Source organism: Ursus arctos, unplaced genomic scaffold, assembly GCF_023065955.2.
Source record: "Ursus arctos isolate Adak ecotype North America unplaced genomic scaffold, UrsArc2.0 scaffold_18, whole genome shotgun sequence".
Taxonomy (NCBI): domain Eukaryota; kingdom Metazoa; phylum Chordata; class Mammalia; order Carnivora; family Ursidae; genus Ursus; species Ursus arctos.
In genome coordinates, this window is record NW_026622852.1 from 6,967,584 (window position 1) to 6,982,705 (window position 15,122).

The following is a 15,122-nucleotide window of genomic DNA, read 5'->3' on the forward strand; positions in this document are numbered from 1 at the left end:
AGCAAGCATTCCACAGGCAGTGGTCTGTGTGTGTGGGGGGGGGGGGTGTGTGTTTTGTTGTTAAAGGTAGCACAATAACACTCCTTAGTAATTGAGCAATGTGTCCCTTCCGAAAACAATGTTTAAACTATTATTGCCACTAATAAATTCAAACTGGTGAAAAGAAGTGAAGACCACTAAAAATATAATCAAACATCAGTGTGCAAATGTTCATGACTCTGGATGTGAGAAATGTGGATACTTGGGTTGAGGGTGGAATGAGATGGAATCCAATTAAGCATAAAGCATGTAAGCTCAGAATCCAATTTATTCAGGGGATTTTTTGCATTTTCAAAACCAGTACTATTTTATTATTATTTTTTTGTAATGTGCCTGTTTTCTATGGGAAAAAATACAGACTTTTCGGAATAAAACATCTAGCTCTACAATCACTGTATGAGTTTGACATATATAGAGAGATGTAGAATTTCTGTCTGTTCTTGCTGGGGAAAAAAAAGTACAGGGAGATCAGAAATACTTCAATCCAAGTCTATAGCCTTCTCCACTTACGATTTAGGAATGCATATTGTGATTCTTTCATCTGTGAGGTGATGAAGGAAAATAAAATTACTTCCTGAAAAGATTTAGTAAATATTTGATTCTGTATGAAGTGTGTGGATGTCTGAAAAGGCACAACATATCAAGTTGGCTCAAGTAGTTTTTGCACAGATTTCAGTGCTTTAACTTTCAGTCAGTGCTTAAGACCTCAAGCTTGTCAATGGAAACCATAATGTTACAGGAAGCCCACCATGATGTAAAGCACTGAATTACAAGTGAGGGATCTGGGGTTCAGTCTCAACTCCACCAATACTCTGCTACCCCTCTGAGACAAGTTCAAGAATGTAAAACTATGCCATTAGTCTCCTACTCCTTTAAACTCACCCCTTCAGCTAGCCTCAGGATATACCGAGGATGAGATTTGTGTTAGTCAGCACACCACTACAGATGTAGACCTGTTTTCTTTCTATGTTAACATTAGAGTGGCTTGAATTTTTATCTAATCTGTGAATCCTTTGAAGGGTCCTCACTGAAACCATGGATAACATATTAAAAATTGTTATATACAATGTCTGATATATACCCCCTTAAGGATTAATGTACTATCTACTCCCATTCTTATTTTTCTTTTTTCTTTTTGAAAATTAAATTAGAAAAACAATTTAGTACAGAGATAAATGTATAGATAAAGTAATTCCAATAAGAATGAAAGATTAATAAGGAAATTTATAGCATTTGCTGTTAGAAACCCTCATCAATAGAGAAAGTGTTGGAGATTTTTAGTCCAAGGAATTCTGAATCAAAAGCAGAAGAATATACAAAGTAAAATGTTAGAGCCAAGTTCATTGAGATTTTGTGGAGAATTTTATTTATATAGAGAGTTTGTAGTTTTCAGACAAATAGTGTATTTAAGAAAAGAAAATTGATTCTCTGTTTCCTCAGAATTTCCAAGCCACAATATATGGAATATAATACACATTTTGTATTTTCTGTTTTAATAACAAAAATTAAGTGTATAGAACATGGTTTACCTCCTTCAGGCTGTTGCTCAAATATCACTTTCTCTCTGAAGCATTTTCTGACTACCCCATTTAAAATTACATAGATACCTTATTTTACTTCCTTGGCTCTTTTCACATTTTTCTTCACAGCACTTATTATCTCATACTTTATACACTATACTTAAGCTTTTTAAGTACATGCTCCTACAGTTAATTTGTGAGTTCCAAATCAGCCCTTTCATTGTGCATTAAAACAGTGACTGGCACATAACAGTCTCCAAAACCCATTTAATGAATGAATGAATGAATGAATGAATGAAACAAAATCTGTCAAACACTAAAGTGTTTTACAAGCTTCAATTAGTGTTCGCAATAGCTCATGGGATACCATTCTTATCTCATTTTGGTCAGAAAGAGAGCCAGTCTTAGCAAATTTAAGTGGCTGGCCAAGATCATGCACATTCTAAGTGTGTTTTGGGGGTTGTAACTCAAAAATGTGTAAATCTTATTCTAAAGCTTGTGATTGTCCCATAATCTCAATTTCCTGCAGCAAAATCAGTAAAATGATAAAATTAGAATGGAATTTATCTAAATTTAATCAACATTGTTTATGCTATTCCCAAATGACGTGGTGTACAGGCTCTTTTATATTTAGTTATATTAATCAGTAAGTAGGGGCACCTGGGTGGCACAGGCCATTGGGTGTCTGACTCTTGGTTTTGGCTCAGGTCATGATCTCAGGGTCATGGGATCGAGCCCCTCATTGGGCTATTTTTTCCTAACAAAATATAGTTAGAAGTGTCATATTATATTACATTTTTATCCAAATCACTTTAATGTCTGGCTTAACAAGATGAAAACAACACAAAGACATTACAAGAAAAGGAAACAACAAACCAGTATTTCTCATGAACAAAAGGATTCAAAAATCTTCAACAACATATTAGTAAATTGAATTCAATAATGTGTAAAAAGAATTACACACAATGACCAGGTGGGATTTATCACAGGTATGCAAAGCATTTTGAACATTTAAGACAAAAATTAATTTAATCCATCACATCAATAAGTTAAGAATCATGATAATATCAATAGAAGCAGAAATGCACTTGACAAAATCCAACACTTATTCTTGATAAAACTCTTGGTAAACTTAGGGAGACACTGTTGGCCTATGTAGAAACAAACCCATAGAATCGAGCAAAATGAGGAAACAAAAGAATATGTTCCAATAAAAGAACAAGACAACCTCAGAAAAAGTAAATGAAATGGAGATAAGCAATCTACCTGATAAAGAGTTAAAAGTAATGGTCATAAAGATGTCCACTGGATTTGGTAGAAGAGTGGACAAACTCAGTGATAACTTTAAAAATGAGATGGAAAATATGAAAAAAGAACTGGCCGGTCAGAGCTAAAGATTACAAAAAATGAAAAATACACTAGAAGCACCAGAGGGAATTAACAGCAGATTAGAAAATTCAAGAGAATGGATTAACAATTTAAAAAATAGGATAGTGGGAATTATCCAAGCTGAACAACACACACACAAATGAAGTCTAAAAAAAGTGAGGATGGGTTGAAAGATTTCTGAGAAACCATCAAGCATACTAACATTCACAATATAGGGGTTCTAGGAAGAGTTGGAGAAAAAGTGGAAACTTCTTGATGAAATAATACCTGAAAACTTCCCTAACCTGGGGAAGGAAAAGACATGCAGATCCAGAAAGCAAAGAGAACCCCAAACAAGATGAACCCAAAGATATCTATACTAAGACAGCACATAAAAATTAAAATGCCCAAAATTAAAGATAAAAAGAGAACCTTAAAAACAGCAAAAGGAAAGTAACTAGTAACATACAAGGGAACATTCATAAATCTATGAGCTTATTTTTCAGCAGAAACATTGCAGACCAGAGGCAGAGGCAAAATATATTCAATGTGCTAAAAGAAAAACAAAAACAAAGCCCTACAATCAAGAACACGCTACCTGTCAAGGTTTTCATTCAAAATTTAAAGATACATAAAGAATTAACCCCCCCCCCACAAGAAAAGTTAAAGAATCTCATCATCACTAAACTAGCCTTAAAAGAAATGTTAAGGGGGCTTTTTAAATGAAAAAGTCCATAACTAGAAGGCAAAAAGGAAAGGAATAAAAAATTCACTGGTAAAAGCAAACCTATAGTAAAAGTTGTATATCAATCACTCATAAAGCTAGTATGAAGTTTAAAATACAAAAGTAGTAAAATCATTTATATTTACAATAAATAGTTAAGGGATTCACAAAACAAAAAGATCTAAAATACAAGGTGAAATACAAATAACGTGGGAAGCAAGGAGTAAAAAATGTAGTGTTTTTAGAATGTGTACAAAGTTAAACAACCTCCAACTTAAAATAAATGCTACATACATATAATGTTATATATGAATCTCATGGTAACCACAAACCAAAAACCTATAATGGATATGCAAAAATAAAGAAAAGAATTCAAACATAACTGTAAAGTCATCAAATCAAAAAGCAAGAGACAAGATAAAAAGAAACAGTAAAGAACTACAAAAACAACCAGAAAATAGCAAACACAATGGCAATAAGTACATAACTGTCAATAATTACTTCAAACATAAATATAGTAGGTGCTCTTTTAAGACAAGGGTAACTGAACAGGTATAAAAGAACCATCTATATGTTGCTTAGAACAGAATTACTTCAGACTTAAAGACACATACAGATTGAAAGTGAGAGAATAGAAAAAAAATACAATGCTAATATAAACAAACAAAAAGCAGGAATATCAGTACTAATATCAGACAAAATAGACTTTAAAACAAAGGTTGTACAAGAGACAAAGCAGGGTATCACATAGTGATAAAAGGATCAATCCAAAAAGAGAGTACAACAATTGTAAATATGCACCCAACATAAACACTTAAATATATAAAGAAAATGTTAACAGATACAAAAGGAGAAAAGGCAGCAACACAACTAGAGTAGAGGACTTTAAAACCCCATTTTCATTAATGGGAATATTATCCAGACAGAAATCAATAAGGAAACAGTGGATTTGAATGAAACATGAGAGCAGAAGGATTTAACAGCCACATATAGAACATTACATCCCAAAAGAGTAGGATACATATTTTTTTCCCAATTGCACATGGAACATTCTCCAAGATAAATTACATGTTAGGCCATGAAAAAGAAGTCTAAATAAGTGTAAGAATACTGCAATTGTGTCAGGCATCCTTTCTGGCCACAACAGTATGAAACTAGAAACCAACTACAAACAAACAAACAAACAATAACAGCAACAAAACTGGGAAAAACATAAACACGTGGAGGCTAAACAACATGCTACTACTGAATAACCAATGGATTAATAAAAAAAATCAAAGCAAAATTAAAAAAAAATACCTTGAAACAAGTGAAAATAAAACACAATATTCCAAAATCTGTGCACCATGGCAAAAGCAGTTTTAAGAAGGATGTTTATAGCAGTGCAGGCCTACTCAAAAAACAAAACAAAACATAAAGACTCCAATTTAACAATCTAACCTTACATTTAAAGGAACTAGAAAAGGAACAAACAAACTCCAGTTTATAGAAGGGAGGAAATAATACTGGTCTGAGTGAAAATAAATGAAATATAGACTAAAAAAAATGGAAAAGATCAATGAAATTGACTTGGTTCTTGAAAAGATAAACAGAATTGATAAACCTTTAGCCAGACTCATCAAGAATAAGAAAGAGGAATCAAATAAAGTCAGAAACAAAAGAGAAATTACAGCAAACACCACACGTAAACTAAGGATAACAAGGAACTACTACAAAACACTATATGCTAACAAATTGGACAACCTAGAAGAAATGGATAAAGTCCTAGAAACATGTAATCTTCCAGGACTGAATCAGGAAGAAATGAAAAATCTGAATAGACAGAGTACTAGCAATGAAATTGAATCAGTACATAATCAAAAAACTCCCAATAAACAAAAGTCCAAGACTAGATGGATTTCCATGCAAGGTGATTTCTACCAAACATTTAAAGAAGAATTAATACATATTCTCCTCAAACCAGTCAAAAATAGAAGAGGAAAGAGTGTTTCCAGATTCACTCACAATGCCAACATTAACCTGACACCAAAACCAAAAACACTACAAAAAAAGAAAGAAAGAAGAAAGAAAGAAAGAAAGAAAGAAAGAAAGAAAGAAAGAAAGAAAGAAAGAAAGAAAGAAAGAAGGAAGGAAGGAAGGAAGGAAGGAAGGAAGGAAGGAAGGAAGGAAGGAAAGAAAGAAAGAAAGAAAGAAAGAAAGAAAGAAAGAAAGAAAGAAAGAAAGAAAGAAAGAGAAAGAAAATGCCAATTTTCCTAATGAGCATAGATGCAAAAATGCTCAACAAAATCTGTAATACTAATTCAACAATACATTAAAAGGATGATTCACTATGATAAAGTGAGATTTATTCTAGGGATGCAAGAATGTTTCAATATTCATAAATCAATCAACATGATATACCACATTAACAGATGAAAGACTAAAATTCATATGATCTACAAACCATAAGAGACTCTTAATCATAGGAAACAAACTGAGGGTTGCTGGTGGGGAGGGAGGTGGGAGGATGGAGTGGCTGGGTGATGAACATTGGGGAGGGTATGTGTTGTGGTGAGTGCTGGTGTCGTGTAGGACTGAGGAATCATTGACTTCTACCTCTGAAACAAATAATACATTAATGTTAATTAATGTTAATTAATTGAATTTAAGTAAAAATTCATATCATCTCAATAGATGCAGAAAAAGCATTTGATGAAATTCAACATGCATTTATGTTAAAAACTCAACAAAGTGCATACACAGGAAAGAGCTCTCACAGGGAATAGATATAAAGGCCATATATGACAAACTCATCGCTAACATCACGCTCGGTGGTGAAAAGCTGGAAGCTTTCTCTCTAAAATCAGGAAGAAGACTAGGATGTCCACTTTGCCACTTTTAACAACATAGTAGTGGAAGTCCTAACCATAGTGACCAAAGAAGGAAAAGAAACAATAAACATCCAGGTCGGAAAGGAAGGAGTAAAACTGCCACCATTAGCAAATGATATGATACCATATACAGAAGCCCCTAAAGACTCAAAAAATGATTAGAACTATTAAAATACCAATAACATTTTTTTGTACAACTAGAACAAATAACTCTAAATTTGTATGGAACTGCAAAAGACTCCAGATACCCAAAACAATCTTGAGAAAGAACAAAGGTAGAGACTCTCTAGGTATCACTCTCCCAGATTTCAAACTATACTACAAAGCTATAGTAATAAAAATAGTATGGTCCAGGCACAAAAATAGACACATAGATCAACAGAACAGAACAGAGAGCCCAGAAATAAGCCCATGTTTATATGGTCACTTAATCTCTGACAGAGAGGCAAGAATATACAATGGAGAAAGGATTCTCTTCAATAGATGGTGTTGGGAAACCTGGACAACCATATGCAAAAGAATAAAACTGGACTACTTATGCCATAAGTAAATTCTAAATGGACTAAAGACCTAAATTTAAGACCTGAAAACATAAAACTCCTAGAAGAAAACAGACCATAAGTTCTTGGACTTCAGTCTTAGCAATATTTTTTTTGCCTCTGTTTCATCAGGCGAGGGCAACAAAAGTAGAAACAAACAAGTGGGACTGTATTAACTAAAAAGTGTTTGCTCAGCAAAGCAAACCATCAAAGAAAGTACAACCTCCTGATTGGGAGAAGATATTTGCAAATGATATATCCAATAAATGGTTAATATCAAAATATTCAAAGAACTCATATAATTCAGCACAAAAACAAACAACAATTCAAATAAGAAACGGTCAGGGGACCTGATTTTTTTTTTCCAAAGACAACATAAAGATGTCAATAGTCACATGAAAAGATGCTCAACATTACTAATCATCAAGCAACTGTGAATCAAACCACAGTGAGAAGTCACCTCACACCTGTCAGAACGGCTATTATCAAAAAGACAAGAGATTAACAAGTGTTGATGAGAATGTGAAGAAAAGGGAACCCAGGTACAGTGTTGGTGGGAATGTAAATTGGCGCAGCCACTGTGAAAAAACAGCATGGAGTTTTCTAAATAATTTCAAAATAGAAATTTCACACAATCCAGTAATTTTGTTTTAGGTATCTACCTAAAGAAAACAAAAACACTAATTTGAACATAGATATGTACTCTTATATTCACTGTAACATTATTTACAATAGCCAGGATATGGAAGTGACAAAAATATCACAGGTTATACACCTGACAAAACATATCACTATGTTATACACCTGAAATTAATATGATATTGTATGTCAATTGTAATTCAATTAAAAATATAATTAATTAGGGGCGCCTGGGTGGCTCAGTCATTAAGACTCTGCCTTCAGCTCAGGGCGTGATCCCGGCATTCTGGGATTGAGCCCTGCATCAGGCTCCTCCGCTGGGAGCCTGCTTCTTCCTCTCCCACTCCTCCTCCTGTGTTCCCTCTCTCACTGCCTGTCTCTCTCTCTCTCTCTGTCAAATAAATAAATAAAACCTTTGAAAAAAGAAAAAAAAAGTTAATTAAAAGGCAAAGCAAAACAAAACAATCTTCAATAATTTGCAAAAGCAATTATGAAGAGGTTGTAGGATACAGGGTTAATTTATAAAAGTCAATTGTTTTCCTATATACTAACAATAAACAAATGGATTTGAAATTAAAAACACAAAAGATTTTGGTCCCAGATAGCTATGTTGGAAAACCCTGAACCCACCTCCTCCACAGGTACACCACATCTATACCTATTTATAGAGCAGTTCCTCCTGAAGAACTGAGGGCTAAATGAATAGCTTCTTCACAACAAAAGATAGAGAACACATAGAGAAGGCAAGAGATAGACACTGTAACATAGGGAACCCCCACCCCCAATATTGGGAACTGTGATGAGGAATTATAGTACTGAGCCTGTGAGTAGATTTGTCTCCTGGAGCACAGGGGGAAAAAAAAAGCAGTGGTTTAAAAGGGCAACTAGGATGTAAAGGAACCAGCCCTAGAAACCTGCCAAATGGTAGAACAGTTGCTGGAACTCTCTCAGAGTCAGAGAGGCTATTAAGCATCACAATTTATTTCCCCCTCCACTTTGATAGCACAGGCAGGATCAGGGTTTTGATGCCAACGCTGGCTTGCTGTCTCAGGAAGAACAGGGCCTCTAGCCCACTCAGCCCTGGATGCACTGGGGCACAGAAAAAAACAAGCTATGTTTCAAAAGAGCAACTAGAATATAAAAATCCAGCCCTAGAAGTCCACCAAACAACAGGGGAGGAACTGGAAGCACTGGGTTAGAGGTGCTGTTGGGTTGCAGGTGCTGTTGGGTTGCAGGTGCTGTTGGAGCACCACAGTTTATATTACTCCTTCATCTTGATAAAATGAATGGGGACAGGTTCCAGATGCCATAGCCAGCCCACGGCCTCATTGAGTTCCAGCCATCCCAACAAAGCAGCCCCAGTACAGCACACAATGGGACACCCCCAATCAGTGCTCATTATAGTTCCAGTCATCTTGATGAGATGAGATAGGTACAAAACACTCCAGAACACTCTAGACGTATACCAGTTTGGATCCAGATGGCTTGCCAGGACATCTTCATTCAGAGTGATCCAGGACCATCTTGCATATGCCTTCTTTGGTTCCAGCAGACCCACAGGACACCCCTTGCATGGAGTACTTCAGGAACCCCCAACCCATACTGGCCTTGGCTCCAACCACCCTACCAGGCACTCCTTGTGCAGAGTGCTCCGTATACCCTGGCCCATATCCCACCTCAGCTCCAGCTACCCTGCCAGGGCATCCTCTGTGTTGAGCACCCCAGGACATCTTGAATTGCACCAACTTCAGCTTCAGTTGTCTTCCCAAGTTACCTTCTGGGTGGAGATCCCCAGGAACCTTTAGCTTACACCCACTTTACCTATAACTGTCTTGCCAGGGTGTGCCCTGCATAGAGAACCCCAGGACCACCCAGATCACGCTCTGCCTTGGGTACAACCACCCCACTGGGATGCCTCTTGCATGAGGAGAACGGGAGCACCTCAACTCAGCTCTCGCTTAAACTTTAGCTACCTTGCCAAGGTGCCATCAGTGTGGAGAAAGCTGGGGCCCCCCTGGCTTGCACCAACTTCAGCTTCAGCTGTCCTGCCAGGGCACTTTTTTCACAGAGAGCCCTAGGACTACTGGCCCACCCCCACTTCAGCTTTAGCAGCCCTGCCAGTGTGCTCTCTGTGCAAAGAGCCCCAGTACCACCCAGTTTGCACCCACTTCAGCTTCAGCTATCCTGTCAGGGTACCCTCTGCAAGGAGAGCCCTGGTACCAACCTAGTCCATGCCCACATCAGCTCTGGACATCCACCAAGGTAGCCCAGCACATAGTGCCCCAAACCCCCAGCTCATACCAGCTATGGTTCAATCCATCCAGCCAGTCACCAGGCATGCAAGTTCTACACAGGAGATGACCATACACAAGACCATTCCTTCAATGCAAGGAAAAATAGCTGTTCTGCTTAATTCATAGAAACAAATACAGAAAGTTAAGCAAAATGAGGAGAAAAAAAGAATATGCTCCAAATAAAAAAAAAAACAAGATAAAACCTGAAAAAAAGAACTAAATGGAAGAAATAGTGATATTCTTGAAAAAGAGTTTAAAGTAAAGATCATAAAGTGCTCACCAGACTGGAGAGAAGAGTAGAAGAACTCAGTGAGGACAACAAAGAAATATAAAATATAAAAAGAACCAGTGAGAGTTAAAGAATATAATAACTGAAATAAAAAAATACCATAAAATTACAGTAGATTAGAAGAGAAGAGTAGATTAGAAGATGCAGAAGAATGGATAAGTGATCGGGAAGACTGGGTAATGGAAAGCACACAAACTGAAGAGCAACAAAGTGAAAATTTTATAAAGAGGATAGGTTAAGGGATCTCTTGCACAATATCAACTGAACAAACATTCTCATTCTAGGAATCCCAGAAGGAGAAGATAAAAGGGGGGGGGGCAAAAAACTTATTTGAAGAAGTTATTGCTGAAAACATTCCTAAACTGAAAAGGAAACAGACATTCCGGTTTACGAAGCACAGAGAGTTCCAAACAAGATAATTCAAAGAGGTCCACACCACAACATATAATAATTAAAACATCAAAATTTAAAGATAAATAGAATTTTTAAAGTATCAGGAAAGAAGAAAATAGTTACAAACGAGAAACTGCTTAAGGCTAGCAGCTGATTATTCAGCAGAAATTTTGCAGACGAGAAGATAATGTCATGATATAGTCAAAGCGCTAAAAGGAAAAAAAAATTTACAACCAAGAATATCCTACTTGTCAAGTCTATCTTTTGGAATGAAGGAGAGATAAAGAGTTTCCCAGACAAACAGAAGTTAAAAAAGTTCATCACTACTAACCTGACCTTACAAGAAATATTAAATATTTATTGATGAAATATTATTTCAATGAAATATTTTTCAGCCATAAATGAGAGTAAGTTCTTGCCATTTGTGACAACATGAATAGACTTGGAGAGTATCATTCCAAGTAAAATAATTTAGAGAAATACAAATACCATATTATTCCATTTATACATAGAATCTAAAGAAACAAAACCAACCAATGAGCCAATCAAAATCAGAAGCAGATCCATAAATACAGACAGCAAACTAATGGTTGCCAGAAAGCATGGGGGAGGGGAATGGGCAAAATGAGTCAAAGGGAGTAGGAGATTTAGGCTTCCTTCCAGTTACGGTATGAATAAGTCCTGAGGATAAAATGTACAGCAATGATATTATAATAGTAATGGTGTGTAGATGGTAGCTACACTTGTGGTGAGCATAGCAAAATGTGTAGACTTGTTGAATCATTATATTGTACACTTGAAACTAATATAACATTGTTTGTCAACTCTACTTCAATTAAAAAAACCCCACAGTATCATTCATATTTTCACTCTAAAAATGAAATATTTAATATAAATATGATAAAATATGTACAAGATCTATAGGAAAAAAACTCCAAATACTGATGAAAGAAATAAAAAAAAATTGAGAAATATTCCATATTAATGGAGAGAAAGACTTAATACTGTCAAGATTTCAATACTTCCCAACCTGATGTATAGATCCAACGCAATCTCAATCAAAATTCCAGCCTGTTATTTTATGGCTATTGACAAGCTAATTATAAAGTTTATGTGGGGGGCAAGACCCCATAATACCCAACACAATACTGAAAAAGAACAAAGTTGTAGGACTCAAACTATCCAATTCAAGACTTACTATAATGCTACTACAGTGTGGTATTGGCAAAAGAATACACAAATAGAACAATGGAACAGAATAGAGTGCCAAGAAAGGACCCAGATAAATGCAGTTAACTAATCTTTGACCAAGGAACAATAGAAATACAATAAAACAAAAATAGTCTCTTCAAAAAATGGTGCTGGAACAACTGGACATCCACATGCAAAAAAATCAATCTAGACACAGACCTTATACTCCTAACAAAAATAATTCAAAATGGATCACAGATATAAATTTAAAATGTAAAACTATAAAATTCCTAGAAGATAACATAGGAGAAATTCCAGATGACAATGTTTGGTGTTGACTTTTAAGATATAACACCAAAGGCAAGATCCATGACAGAAAGAATTGATGAACTAGATTCCATTAAAGTTAAACTTCTCTGCAATGAGAAAGTACTGTCAAGAGAATGAAAATAAAAACCACAGAGTGGAAAAATATGTTTACAAAAAACACATCTGATAAAAGATTATTGTCCAAAATACATGAAGAATAAGAAAACAAACAACTTAATTAAAAAATGGGCTAAATACCTGAATGGACACCTAGCCAAAGAAGATAACATAAATGACAAAAAAGCAAATGAAAAGATTTTCTATATCACATATCATCAGGGAAATAGAAAGTAAAACAAGATATCACTACACGCCTGTTAGATTGGCCAAAATCCAAAGCATGAACAATACCAAACACTGGTGAGGACGTGGAACAACAGGAATTCTTACTCATTGCTAGTGGTGATGAAAAATGTATAGCCACTTTGAAAGAGTTTGGCAGATTCTCACAAAAGTCAATATATGTTTGTCATATGATCTAGCAATCATCCTTATTTATATCTACCCAAAAGAGTTGGTAACTTACATCCATATAAAAACCTGTGCATGTTATTTATAGAAACTTTCTCCATAATTGTCAGTACTTGTTAACAACCAAGATGTCTTTCTGTAGGTGAATGAATAAATAAACTGGTATATCCAGATAATGGAATATAATTCAGTGCTAAGACAGAATGAGCTATCAAGCTATGAAAAACAATGGAGAAAACTTAAATGCATATTACTACATGAAATGGCCAATCTGAGAAAGCTGCATACCATATGGATGATACTAATTCCATGATATTCTAAGACAGTGAAAACATCAGTGTTTGCCAGAGGTTTGGTAGGAGGAGGAATGAATAAGTGGAACACAGAAGATTTTTAGAATGGTGAAAACACGCTGAATGATACCATAATGATGGAGATATGTCATTATATGTTTGTCCAAACCTTTCGAATATACGACACCAAGAGTGAACCCTAAGGTAAACTATGGATGTTGGGTGATTATCATGTCTCAAAGTAGGGGTTTATCCTTGACAAAAAGAATGTATCATTCTGGTGAGTGATGTTGATAAGGAAGGAGGGTGTGCATGTGTGAGGGCAGTAGCCATATGGAAAATCTCTGTACCTTAATCTCAGTTTTATAGTAAGCCTCTGACTGCTTAAAAAATAGTCTTTAAAAAAAAGATCAGTGGTTGCCAGAGGTAAGCAGAGAGGGAGAAATGAATAAGGAGAGGACAGAATTTTTAGGGCAGTGAAATTACTCTGGATGATACTATCATGGTGAACACATGTCATTATATATTTTAAAAGACATATAAGGTACAATACCAAATATATATACTAATGTAAAATATGGACTTTGGATGGTAATATCACGTCAACATAGGTTCATGAGTTCTTACAAATGCACCAGTCTGGTTGGGATGTTGACAGTAAGGAAGCTTTGCATATGTTGGGGTTGGGGGAATATGAAAAATCTGTGTGCCTTCCACTTAATTTTGCTGTGAACGTGAAACTGCTTTAAAAAATAAAGTCTATTTTTAAATTTTAATAGTAAGTATAATGTTTTGTGTGTGCGTGTGTTCTGTGAGTTTTCCTAGTGAATTATCAAACTTGCACAGGTAGTGGGAATCCCTGACTCTATGCCGTGATGGTCATATGTGAGAGGGCTTGAGAACATCCAAACTTTTACCTAGTGTCTGAAATAAAGTCTGTCTTGTGGGGGAGTATACCCCCTAACCTGTGAAGTTTGGCCTAACTCCCTGCAGTTGATTTCAAAAGTAACTGCAGATTGAAACAAGATAAAAATAGAAGGCAACAAAAATTGAGCATGATCTTTAAATACCTTCTTGAAGTTTGTCTTTATTTTAAATTCTCTTAAAATTTTATCTATTACTGACTTTCTGTTTCAGAGGGTCATTAAGATTTTCTGACAGTGACACAATGAGGATTTTACCCTCCAATTTTTAAGACTTCCAATGAATAATTCACTGTCATTGTCTACATCCATTCATTCTTTTACCTGCAGACCAGGCTCCACATTCCAGCAACAGTGATTTTTACAAAATAGAAAAACTCTTTACATGATCCCATGGGGGGGGGGGGGGAATGCCTTTAAAGCTTCTCAATGCTCTGAGATAAATAACATAAGACTTAAGATGGTCTTGCATGCCCTTCTGATGGAGTTCTTATATTTTTCCTTCAACCTCATTCCTACCACGTCACAAATCTCTCCCTATGCACAGGCCACAGCAGCCTTCATTCTGATCCACAAATATGACATTAACTTGTTCATCATGACAATCTTCCTAAATTCTTTATGTCCTTGGAGTCAACCATCAGGAGGAGAGAGCTACACTGCCAGCATGATGATGCCAATATGAAAGATGGGAAGGAAGAGATGAGAGGTACCTCAGAAGAAAAAGAGACAGTCCCTGGTGACAGACAGTTTCTGAGGGGCAATTTGCCCCAAACAATGATAAAAAATGGAACTAATTGCTATGAAATGAGATAGTTTGAGTTCAGCTTTCCCGTAATTAATGTATTGTGTGAATGCCTAATTCTCTCACATTTTTCTCTATTTAATTTAGTGAAAAAAATGATTGAAGGTTAGAACAAAAAAAGATTTCCTTCCTGAGTATAAAGGCATTATTCACCTATCATTTTCCTTGACACCTTCTCTAGTAATCTGAATATATTAATTAGGTTTCACTATAGACTAGAAGCATAAAGACATATATGAGTTATTTTAATCACATGACACTATTTTAAGGGTTATAATTATTAAAAAATACCAACAAAAACCCACAGATTATTCCTGAATAGCTGTTTAAGAAATACTTCTTGTAGGGGCACCTGGGTGGCACAGCGGTTAAGCGTCTGCCTTCGGCTCAGGGCG